Genomic DNA, 17,936 nt, shown 5'->3' on the forward strand with positions numbered 1-17,936 from the left:
TAGTCCAAATGACTAACGGATTCCGTTAAAAGCTCCGTTAAATAGCGTCCCGATCGAATTTCGATGATCTGAGCCGCTCGATGTATTCAAAACGTGTTTTTAAGGGTATCCGTAAGAAATTAGTAAAAAAAAAATGACTGAAAAGGGCTTCATCTGAGTAGTTTTCTATTGAACTATTCAATAAAAAACTACTCAAATGAAGCCCTTCCTGATCATTTTTTTTGTTGATTTTCCATGCGTACCCTTAAAATCACGTTCTAATCACATTGAGCGGCTCAGATCATCGAAATTTGATCGGAAAATGGGAGGTGCATACCGAAGCAAAACCCAGACATACGAACTTGAACAAAATCCGGATCGATCCGCACCTCCCATTTTCCAATTGAATTTCAATGATCCGAGCCGCTCAATATGATTCAAACGTGATTTTAGAGGTACCCACGAGAAATCAACAAAAAAAATGACCGGGAAGGGCTTCATCTGAATAGTTTTTTATTAAATTATTTAATAAAAAACTATTCAGATGAAGCCTTTTCCGATTATTTTTTTTGCTAATTTCTAATTGGTACCCTTAAAATCACGTTTTGAACACATTAAGCGGCTCAGATCATCGAAATTCGATCGGGACGCTATTTAACGGAGCTTTTAACGGAATTCGTTAGTCATTTGGACGGAAGGGGACGTTTTGATTAACAGAAGATAACGTTAGAAGTAAAATTAAAGTTTTTAAAAGGTTAGGAGTCTAATTGAATTTTAGTGTAAAGGTTGGGAGTATTTTGAAATTTTCCCTTGTTTTTTTCTAAGCTGAAATATGCTTCTGTGAAGTCAAGCTAATTTGCCCCTGTTGATTCCCGTGTATAATCTTAGCTATTGGCCCATGCATTTATTACCTCTCACAGAATATCGTTGGCCCAAAATGCATGCGATAACTCAATGGCCTAACAGCAAGTGTAGCTATGTAACATAGTAAGTATTGTCTTAAGAAATGGTATATAACATCTGTTTCTATGGTAAGTAATTCTATGTTTTTTTACCATCTTGTTTTTGGCAAATTCACACTACTTTTGTTAGTAGTTTTAATCTAAGGGCTAAATTTACTTACTTTTCCATATTTAATGGGAACATCATGCTCTCATACCACTAAGAAGCATTATAGAAGTTTTGGATTGAATGGGGTGACATAGTACTTAGGTTTACGGTTGTGGGTTCGAACCCGAGTTGTGGGCCTAGTAAGCATTCTTTTGAACATTTTTGTTGGTGCGTTTGATAGTGACATACTCCTCCATATCACTAAAATGTGATAAGTTTGGTGACACTTTTTTGGAAAATTGTCACAGTGTATTTTTAGCAACACATTTTTAGTGACATCATTGTGGCAAAAAAGTATGAGTCACTAAGACATTTAGAGACTTTTTTAATGTTTATTGAGATTTTTGGCTGTCGGCCTGTCGCTATAAGCCAATTTTCAATGTGCAAGTAAGCTCTCAGACTAGCTGAGTTATTAAAAAAAATGTATATAATAAAGAAAGTACACGTGGGGTAGGACGGCATGATGATGGTTTGTGATCAAAAAGAGTTTGATGAAGTCAATTATATTTCCAAAAGCCATCAATTGGTAATTGTATGTATATGGTTTTCTGCGCATCACACTGGTGAAGACAGTGCCGGCTCCACCTTATGGTCACTCGAACGCTTCAAAATATTTTTTATTTATTTAAGATACATGTGAATTTTTTAGTTTTTAGTTTTTTATTTATTTATAGTTTTAGCCTTCTTGAACTCCCTATGCATGGATAATTTATAGAGGTAGTAGAGATTTTGAACACTTTTCCGAAAATTCCTAGATCGAGCCGCCACTGGGTGAAGAGGTAACATTATGGCATAATGATTATGCTAAGGTTTTGACATATTCTGAAGCTGCAAATTAATGTTTTGTCTGGTTTGTACTTTGAATTTTTTTTTTGAAAAATAGTAAGAGTAATAAGTGGAGAGAGAAATGTTGAAAGTAGGAAAAATCTAGGAGGAATTTTTAAAAAAATTCTTCTTGAGAAGGGAAAAGAACAAAAAAGTCATTCTATAATTAGTCAAACCCATTGGAACTGTTCGTGATTTGTTTTCTACTTAATTGGTTACTTGGAGTTGGAACAGCACGTCAATTATTTATTTGCTCAGCCACACGTCAAGTTTTCACCTCAGCAAGGATAATGCGAAACTTTTTCCTAAAGAATTTTGCACAATTATGGACGAAAAGAATTAAAATATAACAACAATTTAAAAAAAAAATTTGAACTCTATACTATATGATAAGCATTTGACGAGTGATAAAAAACGACTAGTTAATTTAGACAAAAAATTTCATCAGTCATAGGTAGGCTAAGGACGAGAATGACACGGAAAATAACGAGCTAGGGAACTTTTACCTCCTAAAAAGGCTCCTAAATTTTTAGTACTTCCACGGTCCCATTTTAAGCGTCATGGCTCTGCATGTTATTATAAAAGGCTTATATTTCTCGATATATATTATTCCATTCGTTCTTTTTTAAGTGTTCCACTTCGTAACTCTAATTTATTAAGAAAATATCGTCATTGCACCTTTTACATCAACTTTTACCTCTATTTTCCCCACTTACCCTTTATGGAGACATCATCATTACACTTTTACTCATTAACTTTTCAAAATGGAATTTACTCTTGAGGGCAAAATAAAAAATGTACCAATTTTTATCCATTAACTTTACAAAATGAATACTTATTAAGGAACAGTCCAAAATGAAATACTGGACCTTAAAAAAGAAACGGAGGGAGGATGTCTTATATTTTTACCTCAGGAGACAATGCATATTCAAGGAATGGTGTTAAGCTTGCTGTAGTGGGATACCAGTTCCCCTGCTTTTGTTCACTTATTTGTATCTTTTATTTTTTATTTTCCTTTTTCTGAGTTTGTTTCTCACCATCTCCCATGTCTACTTTTGGGTCTTGGATTGACATATGATTGTTTGCCAATCTAGTTGGGATGTTTGAGGCGGGTTGTAATGCCGTTTAAACCCCTGTTTCCCTTTAATCTTTGTAATACTTATTCAAAAGATTAATAAAATTCTCTTTGCCGTTCAAAAAAAAAGTATTATATTTTTAAAATCATTGTCTAATAGAAACCATTGAGATCTATCAAACAAGATCCATATTACATATTTGTAACAATATATATTGAGTGATATAGATAATTAAAAATGGCACGGATAATTAAAAATGGCACGCAAAATTGTAATGAATATTTAAAAATGGACGGAGGGAGTATCAAAGAAGTTAGCTCCTCTCCATTAGAGATGGTGATATGCCATGCCATACAGCGCCAAATCCTACTCCCACAACTACTTTTACAAAAAAGTAGTACTTAGTGATTTGTATTATCACTCGAGGGCTCGTTTGGATGCGGGATTAGGTTTGGAGGTATTATGTAAGAAGGGGGGATTGGATAGTAGAGGGTATTGGTTAATAAGGGATGTCCCACATTGATGTGATATTTATGGAGGAAGGATTAAATAGTACTTGGTTTGGATGAGGGATAAAATGGAGGAATAAAGTTGTTTTGTAATTGAAATGGAAGAGAGAATGGGTATTATCCGGGGGTGTTATTACATAACACCCCAGAACCTCTCCATAAATAATCCCCCCTCCAGGGGTATTAGGGGGTAAAATATAATCTGGGACTTAGCTAATACCCCTCCATTTTGCTTCTCAAACGAGGTCTTAAGGCTGGGCCCACGGACTAAAAGGAGGGATATCACGATACCCCTTCACAATACCCCATCCAAACAGGTCCCCGAATGTATTGTCCAGTTGGATGATCCATGTATAGTTAGGGGTGCTAATTAAGCTAAACAAGCCGAACACAATATAACTTAGGCTTGGCTCCACTCTTTATTACATGTGTTCAAGCTTGACTCGAGCTTGAGAATTTTTTTTTGAAAATTAATTGTTCAAGCATGGTTCACATTTGAAATTTTATGTAAGTGATAAACTTGGCTTGGACGTTCGTGAAATATCCAAGTCAATATCAATATTTTGAGTCTGATCTCAAGCTAGTGAAATTTCAAGCTATCAAGCCTGAGTTTAAGCTCCTCACATTTCAAAATGACAAAAATTAATTGGGGAAAAAACTATATATAGACTTGTAAAAAAGTATTGAATGTACCCGTGATTGGTGGAAATTAAGATGTAAGAGAAGATCTCACATATTTGAAATTTTTATTGATCTAATACTACCTTTGCAATATATGCGAAATGATTCCTTGTTCAAAGCCTATCAAGCCAAACACCTATATGCTTGGGCTTGATTTGAATTTTCAAATTAACAATACAAAGTAATTAAGCTTGATTTATACTTTGTTTGAACGAGTTTTAAAGAGCTAAAAGTCAAGCCAAGCTCAAGCTATTTGGATAATTTAGCGGCCCTATATATAGTAGATTCATGGTTAGATAAGTTCAAGCACTTACAGAATGTGATAAATAATTTCTAACTATAATGGTAAATCGAAATTCCTAATAAAAAATGATGATATTTGTTAGTATTATTGTAACATTCAGAAGTTTGTAACTAAATTAAAGAACTTTCATAAACAATTGACAACTAGTGGTTAATTAAAACCAAATAGCTGGTGTCTTACTTTGACCTAGCAAATCAAGAGAAATTTTTCAGTACTTCGTAGGTATATCTCACGTGGTGTTCGATCGCTCGACACTTTCAAGCTGTCTGATGCATTTTTGAATGGCTCAGATTAAAACCTTCTCTCTCCTCTCTCCCATCCTCTTTCTCTCTTTCTAAATCTGAGCCGTCCAAAATTACATCAGATGTGTCGAACAGGCTCCACGTGGTACATACCCGGTACTGAAAAATTTCTCCTTTTGACTTGACAAATTTACTAGTGACTTGACCCTTGACCACTTCATCCTGACAAAGTCCAAACCAAACCCATCTCAATTGACTAGAGCTAACCTACACTACAAGACTCTTAGGCTCCGTTTCAGAACAAAAAATAAGTCATTATTTTTTAAGAAGGTAATTTCAAGCTCAAAATTTATGAAATTATTAAAATCTAAAAATATGCAATATGGATATTGTTTGGAAGATCACGATGAGATCTTTTATACGATGCAAAAAAAATTGAAAAATTATTTTTCATTTACTTTATTTTTGAGTTTGAAAATGTGAAATAAACTGCTTATTTTTTAAGAAAGTTTCTAGAACGGGGCCTTAACCTACGCCCATTCATGCCTAATGTTCACCCTCCCTCTGTGTTTAATTAATTCCTTTTTGTCTTGTCAAATGGAGAAATTTTTCAGTGCCGGGTGGATACCACGTTACCCGGTTGATGTGGTACCTGAGCAACACATCTAAAACGTTCAAAAGTATATTAGACGGCTCAGATTGAAACACCTTCTCTTCTCTTATCCCTACATTCTCTTTCCTTTTTTTCTCTCCAAATTTGAGCATCCAAAATCGAAATGAACTGACCGAATGCACTGAACGGACACCACGTGATACCCACTTGCCACTAAAAAATTTCTCTGTCAAATCATCCTACAATTGTGAGCTCATGCACACTACTACTGCAATTGAGCTGCCGAAGGCTTCCCGCCAGGGTCTCATCACCACACATGGCCATCGTCATCTCACCACTTCCATCCGCTATGGGAGAACATGCTAATTCCTCCACTACCGATTCCGATGTTTAGGTTGTCTTAGTCTGACTCCAAATTTGGTTACTCATTTATCATTGAGTTATTTCTTGCAAGTCAAAAAAATTAAGGTTAACACTGTGCTTTAACTTAAATTACATTGAAAAAATTAAAATCAAAATCAGAATGTAACACTGATTATGGTATTTTGTGATTAGTAAGATCCAATCCAAAGATAATACAGTAACTTTTTGCATTTTGTGAAGCATATTCTTTAATTAAGTCATTGTACCTTAATTTATCCAAGTACTCATTTTTAGTTCAATTCAGATCATAGCAACTACACTTAATCTCTCTTTTGAAATGGTAGTTCAAAGGTAAATCTTTATCAAATTCGTCTTTAGAAAACGCATCTCCGTTTGTGAGTTTAGTCCTTCTTTGTGGTTGCTTTCCTCTCTTCTCGGGGTGGCTATCCATTTCCGATGTATGTTCTTCGTATCAATGAAAGTACCTCTAAAGTTTGACCCAAAAAAAAAAAAAAACGTAATCCATATAGTCAACAAAATTCGATAAGTAACCCATACCAATTGGAAACAACCATATTATCAATAAAAACTTATAAAATCAAAAAATGTCAATCAATTTTTTCACTTCTCTCGATAATATTATTTTCAAATGTCTAAATTGTTGAAAATACTCATCCCCGTAAATATATCACCATGTGGGTTCTGTTTCAAGAAACTTCGTTAATTTGAAATGAATTTTTTTATTTTTTGTGGTTGCTGCCTGCCGGGGTCGCCCAAACCCGCAGGTTTGTGGGGCATACTACCCTTCGTCCGGCCTAAATTTCTATCTCTTCTCCTAAAAATCATCACAATACAGTCGATTCTTCTCTATTGCAACCAAAAGGCATGTGGGAGAGTAAGAGGGGCATCAAACATGAAAATAAATATGTCATTGGAATGGCCATTAATTCTATTTCAATTTTAGTTCTATCGAACCAAATATACCCTAACTATCAATAAAATTCCTCAAGCTACCAATTGACCATGATATATATAATTTTATGGTCCCGTTTGATAACAGGTTGAGACTTGGGATTGGAGTCCTAATCCCATCGGAGTATTAATACTCTGTTTGATAACAAAAAAGGGTCTGGACTATTAGTTCATTGGAATGTCCAATCCGGCCTTTAGGAAGTATTAGCAATACCCCTTGGGACTTGGTATTCATAATCCAATCCCAACTCCTTGTCATTATCAATCCCTTCTCATTACCAATTTCGTTTATCAATCCAATCTCATCATCTAATCTCATCTCAAACAAACATGATATTAATAATCCCATAATCCAATCTCATCTCAAACAAACATACTCATTACTAATTCCTTCTCATTATCAATCTCATCTCCTTACGAATTCAACCCATCTATCACTATTATCAAACGGGGCCTATGGATATTACATAAGCAAATATATAGGTAATACCATCAGCAGGCTTTGAGGTCTTCTTAAGCCACCAAAAGTCATTTTATAACCAGTCAACCCATTGGAACTGTTCGCGTGAATATGTGGTCTATAATTTGGTTGGTGACAAAGGGTCACACGTCATGTTTTATGTGGGGCATATTTCAAATCTCACAAAAATTCAAAAAAATATCCATGAATTTTAAAATATTATTTTATGGAGCCTTGCAAAAGATTAGCTCCATTACAGATGATATTTTTATAGTCTCATAAAATAATATTTTAAAATTTATAAATATTTTTTTGAATTTTTGTAAGATCCGCAATGGATCTCACATACGATGTAATGTAACTATGTAGTGTTAAATGGTAGTGTACCTAGCCTTTTTGGTTTACTTGTTCTTATGCCACAAATGAAGCCACCAAAAGTGATTTTATAATCGGGCAACGTTTTTGGAATTGTTTGCAAATGACTCGGTTCGTTTACCCTCCTACCTAAAAATCAAACGTCAAGTTCTTGCTTCAGCAAAGAAAATGTGAAACATCTTTCTAGAAGAGTATCCCGACCTTTTTATGAACGACGGAGGAAATTAAAGAATTAAAATATTACAACTATTAAAGATGAAATTACATAGATATCCCTACACTTGAAGGCAAAATACAGACGGAGTTAATCACATGAACCATTTAAACGAACATTATAAACGTTGGGGATGCAATAGACGTGATTTATATGTTGAGAGCAAATTGACATTTTAAAAATATTTTAGAAACTATCCGTACAAATAAGCCATACTATATGACAGACTATTTCAGAAGAGACATTTTATCGGTCGATACGAAGGCCGAAGCTGGCCGAGAATGACAAAGGAAAATAAAGTGGGACCATTTACCTTCCTAAAAGGTTCCTAAATGGTTAACAAGTGATTCCACTTTACAAGTTTAATAGGACTAGCTTCCAATTGAGGACAGGATTGTCAGAACACTCAGGGTATATTTGGTTCGATGGAATAGAATTCACAATAAAAAGAATGACAAAGGAAAATAAAGTGGGATCTTTTACCTTCCTAAAAGGTTCCTAAATGGTTAACAAGTGATTCCACTTTACAAGTTTAATATGACTAGCTTTCCAATTGAGGATAGGATTGTCAGAACATTAAGAGTATATCTAGTTCGATAGAATAGAATTGACAATAAAATGAAATTGAGATTGGAATGAAATTAGAGAAAATGAGATTGAAATATCCATTCTGATTTCCAAAATTGGTTATGCTTAAGAATAATCATTCTCATCTACAATGGAATAATGTGACAATATTAATTTTTGGAGTGACAGTAGTAACTTGCAGAGTAGCAATAGTATTTTTTGGAGTGGCAATAGTGAATGTTAGAGTAACACTAGTAATTTTGGAGTGATAAAGAAATGAAATGACAATTTCTTTTATTTTTTTAGTGGAATGACAACTCCTTTAAGGTGAATAATGATTCCATTAGGAATGATCATTTCATCATTTAATGGTGAACCAAACATGAAAATAAGCAGAGGCGGACATAGGCTCAAACCCCTCAATTATCGCAATATTTCTATTATATTTTTGGTTTTGTACGTAAAAATTATGAAGAATGGTCCCCTAAAATTGTGTTTTTGTTATATGAAAATGATATTTTGTTGTTAATTTACAAATACATGTGACTTGATCCCCTCACATTAAGAATCTTGCGTCCGCCACTGGAATTAAGTATGTCATTGGAATGATCATTCTATTTCAACTTTTGTTCCATTGAACCAAACATACCTTAACTGTCAATAAAATTCCCCAAGCTACCAATTGGCCATGATATATATGATATTTTATGGGTATTACATAAGCAAGTATGTAACACCATCAGCAGGCTTTGAGGTCTTCTTAAGCCACCAAAAGTCATTTTATAACCAGTCAACCCATCGGAACTGTTCGTGAATATGTGGTTTATAATTGGTTGGTGACGAAGGGCCACACGTCGATCGTGTTTTATACCTCAGCAAGGAAAATGCAAACTTTTTCCTGAAAGAATTTTGCAAAGTGTTTTGAGTGTTCGATTTATGGAGGAAATGAATTAAAGTTGACAACCATTTAATAAACAAAGTGAAAAAAATAGAGATCAACTTTGCTCAGATCATGGATCAAAAAAAAAAAACTAATCCAGAAAGTTCTTTGACATTGCCCTGTGGTACTCAGTACTAATTATTCACCATTTACATCACCATGCCAAATGATCAAGTGACTCGAATTAATATTTATATTTTCTTCTATTTCAAGAAGCGGTATTTCATGATGATTGGAGCATACTTGAAAATTCATCGTCATCGAAAATGTAGGAAAATGCAAGTTGATCTTTTTTAAAATATTCTTAGGATTGTAGATAAGCCAAGTTGACCTGAGTACATGACAGACGACTTGAACATTTAACAACTTGAAAAAAGGAGATCTAGCTTTTCTTATTATTCCAACCAATCTAAAAAGAAATTATCTCTAAGTCAAGTTTGAACAATTTGTCTTCTTTTATTACATAATTGAAATATGCTCAATCTACTCCTAGGGAGGAGGGTGAATAGGAGTTTTGATAATAAAAAAATTACCAATTTTTAGATTTAAAAATTGATAGAGATAAACGGGTTGATTATCTTGATTAATCCAAACCAAAAATAAAGTACAGCAGTAGAATAAAAATTGTAACAAGAGACGCACGATTTACGTAGAAAAACTTAGGGTCCTAAATAACCATAAGCCAAAACCACGGCCTAACACTACTACTTTATTCTATTAATCAAAAAAGAAGTACAGATTGTGAAATAGCAAAACCTTATCCAAGCCTTTACCTATTCTCGTCAATCTCCGATGCTCCCAGAGTTTCTTCAAGATTCAATAGATGCACCACGGACTTCATGCCCGATCTCTAGATTCAACCGGTTCCGAATCAAACTCCCAAACCTTTGGCCATAGCAGCAAATGACACCAAAAATCACGAACAATGAATGGATGAATGATATGATGAGTAGCGTGATCTAAACATCCAAAAAAAAACGTTCGAAGATGCATGAACGAACAAATTAAGAGTGCGCTGCCAGGAAACCTATCAATCTTGCCTTCACCAAAAACCCAAAAACCCGTGCAACCCTTTCTTTCCTTTAATTTTATAAGCAAAAAAAAAAAAAATCTCACGCCTCTCTGTATGTTTTTTTCAAATGAACAACAAGGGTTGCTGCCAAACAAGGATTGTTACCAAAGGGTTGCTGACAAACCAAATAACTCTCTCGTGGTCAATCTTACTCTATGGCTGATTAACCCCTTTTATACTCATATTTGCTCTCAAACGAAAATCTTTTAATGATGCAAATATGGAAAGCAAATTCTCACAGAATTTTGGAAAGGCAAACGTGCAATATTCTTTGTGTTTTACTGCTCTAGAAAGAACCTCTTGTAATGATAATGATAATGATATATATATATGGAAAACGAATTTTTGGAGAGATTTACCGGAAAGGAAAACGAGCAGGAATAAAATTTCTTATCTAGGAAATAATATGCATAATGTCCTGTGTAATGCTTTTACCTCACATGCAATTGGCTCAATTCTGCAGCGTCAACTTGACACAGAAAATTTGAGGAGTATCGAGCGAGAAACTACCACCCTCTAAAAACTACCCATTACAATCAAACGGAGTCAATAGCAAAGATACCAACGGTGGTTTTGAACAACCCTAGAAAGTGCCAAAATATCTAACAATAATCTTACTGCGCTGAGTAGAACTCAAACTTCAATAACATATGGGTTCAATACTTACCAAAAAATAAAAATAATCATATGTGTTCAACGTATGCATGCTTATTTATGCTTATATATCATTTACATAATCTCAAACAAATATTTAATACCACTACAAGAACATGCACGGTATGAGACCAGATTGCCGAGGCAAGGGTAATTGACAGCCAAGGCAAGTTTATGGGACGAAAAATTATAGATGTGGACCTTTTAGCGATAGAAGAGAAATGCGTCCGCTAATGTTGTTGGGAAAAGTAATATAAAAAATTATACGTGCCGGTAGATGTGGACCTTTTATGCTTACTTCAGTTGGCAGAGGATGGATGACGTTAACACGCTGGGTGTTCTTGACTTCGAGATTGAGGGATTACGAGCTAGGGTTTTGTTTGCAGGAGAGTAGGAATTCATGCAGAGATTCACAGTATTTTCAGTGTATGAGAACATATCAAATTCAGAGGTTTAAGGCCTCTATTTATAGACAAGAAGTGATAATTCTACTTCGACTTAATTAAATATGAATTGAGAGTTTAATGCAGTTGCAACTCTATCAAAAAGAGGTGTATGAGATTTGAAAAGTGTAACCGGCATTAGAAAGGAATAGTTTGAAGAGGATTCAAACTATGTCAACTGTTAAGCTGGGTTCTGGAATGTTCTCTGTAGAAAACCAAGATCAGTGATCGCTAAAAGTTTGTGGCGATCGCCAGAAAGAGTGGCGATAGACAGAAATGATAAAAGGCAGTTGTGGTTTTGGACTAGTGAAAAGTGGCGATGAATAAAAAAACAGGCAATCAACTGTTTATATATCTAGCGATCGACACAATTGGAACAGACCAGGAAACAATGATCGATTGTATATCTAGATCGCCACTAATACAGTTGGAACAGACAAGGAAAGTGGCGATTGCTACTTATGAAAGTGATGATTGGTTCATGAAGTGAAGATAAGGGTGTGAAAATGATTAGATGAGCGATATTCCAACAATTTAGGTTTACAATTGTTCAAGCAGGACTTCGGACTTTTAGCCAAAAACTCACAAGAACATGTTCATCATCAAAAAATGCCCAATGTGAGACTTAAATAACTGTTATGCCAAATTAAGGTATCTACACAAACAAAACCCTGAAGTCTTGCCCTACCCAATTAATGATCAAAACATGCATGCACCCAAACTACCAATGCTTGCGAAAATCCGGAGACTAAACAATTGACTCACAAACCAACGGGCAACAGAGGGGCAATGGACGAGGTGAGTCCAGAATGCTAATGACTGCGATGGGTTATCGACCACGATGGTGGGCACAGAGGGTCAAATCTTGTTATATAAAGGTCATGAGCATAACTTTTACTCTTGGGAAAGGCATTTTACGTAAATTGAAAACCAATGAGATGATGACTTGGAGGATGACGTGGAGGACACTAGGTGATGATATGTATACTTAGATGCTTTCAATTGATGTCTGGTTTGAAGATTAACTATTCCAAGAGTTCCCTATGTGGTGTTAAGGTCCAACAGGGGGAGATTGAAGCCCTGGCTCTGGTGATGGGTTGTAGAGTGGAATCTTTGCCTATTAAATACCTTGGGTTATCTCTAGGAGCTAACCCAAGGAGGATTAAAACATGGGAGCCCATTATTGAAAAAACCCAAAAGAGATTAAATATTTGGCGATCGAGAACCATCTCTACAGGGGGCAGATTAACTCTTGTTAATTCCAACTCCAGTACGCTGCCAACTTACTACATGTCATTATTCAAAATGCCAACGGCAGTAGCAAGGACCCTTGAGAAAATACAAAGACAGTTTTTTTGGGGAGATACACCGGACAAGAAGAAGATGCACCTGGTTAGTTGGGAGGGGATTTCCAAGAAGAAAGAAAACGAGGGTTTAGGGGTCAAGCGATTGATACAACAAAATCTGGCTCTACTTGCTAAGTGGTGGTGGCGGTTCGGTAACGAGAAGGACTCTCTCTGGGCAAAGGTTATTAGAGGGAAATATAATCTAGACCGAAGGAGTTGGCTCCCGTACATACAAGACAATGGCCCAACTTCAAATGTCTGGAGGGATATTTGTTCAGTGGGAAATAATGACTCGGACCTTGGTTTCTCCATCCGGGCGGGATTTCAAGTGCAAGTAAACTCAGGCCGTGATACACTGTTCTGGGATCATGTGTGGTTGGGTAATTCAGCTATGAAAGAGGACTTTCCACGGCTGTACTTGCGTTCCACGCAAAAAGATGCTGTTCTGAGCGAGGTTTGTATCGGAAGGGGCAGTGACAATTGGGATTTGCAATTTAGGGGAAAGTTGCGCTTACAGGCGAGTCAACAACTGGAGGAGATGAAGCAACGACTGCAGGGAGTGACCTTAGATCCATCAAAACCGGATTCCCTTCTATGGATTTGGTCTGTAGACAAAAAGTTCTCCACCAAATCAGTGTATAGGCAATGGGAACTTCAGACTCAATCAAGTAATAGTGTTTTGGGTTCTCTGTGGAGGAATTTGAGCCCCCCAAAGGTGGAAATCTTCTCTTGGATGGCCGTTCAAGGAAGAGTTGCAACAAGGTCAGTGCTATTTCATAGGAACTTGATTACTGAAATCCAACAGGCATTGTGTCCCCTCTGTTCCAATGTTGTTGAGACCCCCCTTCATTTACTCCTGCATTGTCGAATTTCGTGGGAAGTTTGGTCTAGTATTCTGGAATGGTGGAAAATACAATGGGTTTGCCCATCCTCTCTAGCTGAACTTGCATCGTGGTGGTTTGAGAACGGGTTTCGGAACTTGGAAAAAAGTATTTGGGAGGTATGTTTTTTTGCAATTCTCTGGTCTATCTGGATTGTGAGGAATGGATATGTTTTCAACAATGTTTCAACTCAAGCATGGGAAGTAGTGGATCTAATCAAAACTAGAGTGGCCATGTGGATAAAGTCTAAGTTTGACATTAAGGTTTATACAGTGGAGGATTTCAAAGGATATCTAGAAGGGATTCGGAAAGTGAAGTTGTAGCGTAATCTTTAGGCGTATTGTCTATCCAACCTTGGTTGGATAGTTTGTTGCACCTTTCATCTAATTTTCTTCCCCTCGATGTATCCTTTTCGAGTTCAATAAAATGATTCGTTTGCCGAGAAAAAAAAAATTATGGTTGACAATGGGTAGGACATGGCAGCCATGTGGCAATGGCACCGTAGCTACGTGGTTCGGTGGTTGTATATTTTCGCCGACACAACAAGCTCGTCGACAAAGGTGCCATATTATCCAACTTTTTAACTAAATTTGCCAAACGAAGATACTTTTGCCGACTCATATTCTCGACATAAAATTATGTAGCTGAATCAATTAATGCCTTTCGCCAAATGCATCAACTTTGGGTCGACAAGACGTTGTTATCTATTGTTTCTACCTTTTCTTGGGTTTGTTTGTTGGTTGGCTTCTCGTCAACTTTGATTTTTGCTTGTGATGGTGGGTGGCATATGATTGTCCTTAGCATAGATGTTAGAATATGATTTTAAGAGTACCCGCAAGAAATCAGCAAAAAAAATGACCAAATTTATTTGAGCAGTTTTTTTTTAAACTGTTCAATAAAAAACTATTCTGATGAAACCTTAATTTCCCGGTTATTTTTTTTTTACGATTTCTTGCAAGAACCCTTAAAATCATGCTCTGATCATATTGAGTGACTCGAATAATCAAAATTCGATCGAAATTTATGAGATCTGCACTCAAGCTAAGTAAAGGATCCTTCATAAGAAGCAGATTCTACCATCATAATCACAAAAATAATAAAGGCAATGAAGTCATGATATTGAAAAATGCCTTAAAATACAACTTGACATAGATATCATGTGAAATTAAATAGTTTAATATGATTTTCAGCTACAATAATAAAAGGGCATCAACAACTATTAGAATAAGTGTGAATATATAAATTTTAAGCTAAACACTAGGCCTAGATATTTTTTTTAAAAAAAAAAACACAATTCTGGCCAATACTAAAAATTGATTCCTATCCAAAACTCCAATCCGACCATATTTTCATTAGTTAGGGTTTTCTCGTCATTAAAATGGAATTACATACGTTCCTTGCACTAGCTAAAATAATATATATTCTTGTTTATATGTGTTGACACTACTACAATAATAGATATGTATCACACTAAGGAAATTCACAGTTTAACTCTAAATATGAGATAAAAAGTGGATTTTAACACGGAATAAAAGACCTCGCTCTTGAGGCGAGATAAAAGAAAAACAACCTCACCTTTGCGGCGTGATAAAAGATTTTAGGGCAAAAAAATGAGATAAAAGATCTCACTCTTGTGACGAGATAAAAGAGAAAAGACCTCACTCTTGTGGCGTGATAAAAGATTTTAGGGCCAAAAAGAATGAGATAAAAGATCTCGCTCTTGTGGCGAGATAAAAGACAAAAGACCTCACCCTTGTGGCGTGATAAAAAAGAGAAAAGATCTCACCCTTATTGCGTGATAAAAGATTTTAGGGCGGAACAGAATGAAATAAAAGATCTTGCTCTTGTGGTGAGATAAAAAAGAAAAGATCTCACCCTTGTAGCGTGATAAAAAACTTAGCGCGAAAAAAAGTGAGATAAATAATCTCACTCTTGCGGCTAGATAAAAAACCTACCCATTTAGGCGGGCGGTTTGAATTTTCACGTGGGCGGACTGATACTCATTTAGGTGGGCTTTGAAAAGTTATGTGAGGAAAACGATGTCGTTTAAGGACTTTGAAAAGTTTTTTTTTTTTTTTTAAGATAAGAAAATAAGTCCTAATTACACTCATCCCAAAAAATCTTTACGTTTCATCTTCATCTTCACACCCAAAAAGATATATAGAGAGAGAAGGCAAATTCCACGAATGGGTTTCACCAGTGCAAGTTGTTTCTTCAATGACGGTGAGTCGAGAATGGAGTCGGGTTTTGAGATTTTGGGGTCCGAAATTTCTTGAGGGGCCTATTTGGCTCGAGATTGTTGTCGTCAATGGGTTTCTGAGGTTGTCTTATTTTTCAGCTAAAGAGCTCGTTGGCCCTGTTTTCGGTTGGATTTGGATAAAAATTAATCTTGATTTTGTGTTTAGTTTTTTTTGGAGCCTATTTTGATGTGCCACCGGTCTTACTTTGTTTCATTACTGATCACAAGAGGATTAATTAGCAGAGAGAGAAAGAAATATTCTTGAATTCTTGCCTCTTAATTAAGCAATGATGAATTGGTTAAGTTGAAACTATTTGCCAAGTAATTCCGCAATCTGTGTTACTGTGTATGCAAGGATGGAATCAGAGGGTTTAGTGGCGGCGGCCGCCACGTCAAGAATTTTAGAAAATGCAATTATTATATGTGACAATTTTTTTTTATCTCCAACTTATATAGTCTTGCCACTGCTAAGTTTTTTTCTTTATTTTTTTATTATATTCTAGTCATAAATCTTCTATTTTTTTTTCAAGAAAGGAGACCCAAAAAAGTATTCCAAAACTAAATTTTATGGGCCAAAGTAAAATAATATAAATGATGATGTGTAATTAAGAAAAAAAAATTCACACTCTAGCCCTAAAACAACTTAACCTAAAAAAATTAAGGGAATTTAATTATTATACCATTATCGATGCCCAAAATTAAAATTAGTCATTTTTCATACTCCATGTGTAAATGACAAACATCATTTAGTTTAGTTTTTGTTTTGTTATTTTAATTTTTTCTGGAGCCAATGACTATTAATAGTGTAATGCATTTTTGTATTGAGGATCAGTCTTTACGAACTTTATCTTGACTTTAATTGAATCCCCGCTAATAAGCGGTAGATGAAATCTATCTCCAAATTAGTCGTTCTATTAGGTTGGATATCGAGTCATGCAGAAAGATACCCCATTGAGTCTTCAAGACGGCATAGGGAAATTAATGAGTACGAGGATATATATATATATATATATATATATATATATATATATATTTTTTTTTTTTGGGATCACAACCACGTGCTTTGGGATCACAACCACGTGGATATTCTTGTATTCTTAATTTATTTTATTTTTGCTTGAACCCAATCAAATCTACAACTATGACTATGCAACCAAAACTAATGAGCTAACCAAGATTAAGAGTGACCAATCTGATTCAAATATAGCCAGGTTCATTCGAAAACATTATTTGGAGACAGTTGCATTCTTTACTTTTTATAATCACTTATATCTTTGTGTCTCGTGCCATTTTTATTAATTAGTTGGAGATAGATTCCTTAAATTGTCTTTCGAAATTATTCCAACTATAACATTCACGAGATCGAGAATTAAGAACCAGATCAGAAATTACTATGGGAGGATTTCTTGACCTGGGAATTATCCTGCTGATAAGTACGTATGTGTACTATTCAAATAGTCTTGGTCTCTTTTTTTGGTTTCATTTAATTGAGAATGATGGTTTGGTGTCTAATGAGAGAATATTATCAACTTATTATTGAACGAGGGAATCAAAAGGACCGAATGAAATTCATTTCCCATTGAATTAATAGGTACCCACCTTATCAATTTATTGCTGACAAGTACGTATGTGGACTATTCAAATAGTCTTGGTCTCTATTTTTGGTTTCATTTAATTGAGAATGATGGTTTGGTGTCTAATGAGAGAACATTATCAACTTATTGCTGAACGAGGGAATAAAAGGACTGAATGAAATTCATTTTCCATTGAATTAATAGGTTCCCACTTTATCAGCTGGTGGCAAACAAAGGCCTCATACGTTGTTATTGAAGCAGACTGCAAAAGTCTTCACTGAAAGTTTGCTAAAATAAACAAACAAAATGTCTCAATTGCACATTGAATGAGCTTATCCCCACACACGGCCATACTTGTATTTGAGAAGGATTGCGTGTGGAATTTTTTTGCTCAAATCCAATATTGGAAGACTTCGCACTTCATTAATTTGTTTGTTTGTTTATTTGTTTGATTGAAGATTTGTCCATTTGGATTGGAGAAGCCAGTAAATGTTTTT

Source organism: Rhododendron vialii, chromosome 9a (assembly GCF_030253575.1).
Source record: "Rhododendron vialii isolate Sample 1 chromosome 9a, ASM3025357v1".
In the NCBI taxonomy this organism is placed as follows: Eukaryota; Viridiplantae; Streptophyta; class Magnoliopsida; order Ericales; family Ericaceae; genus Rhododendron; species Rhododendron vialii.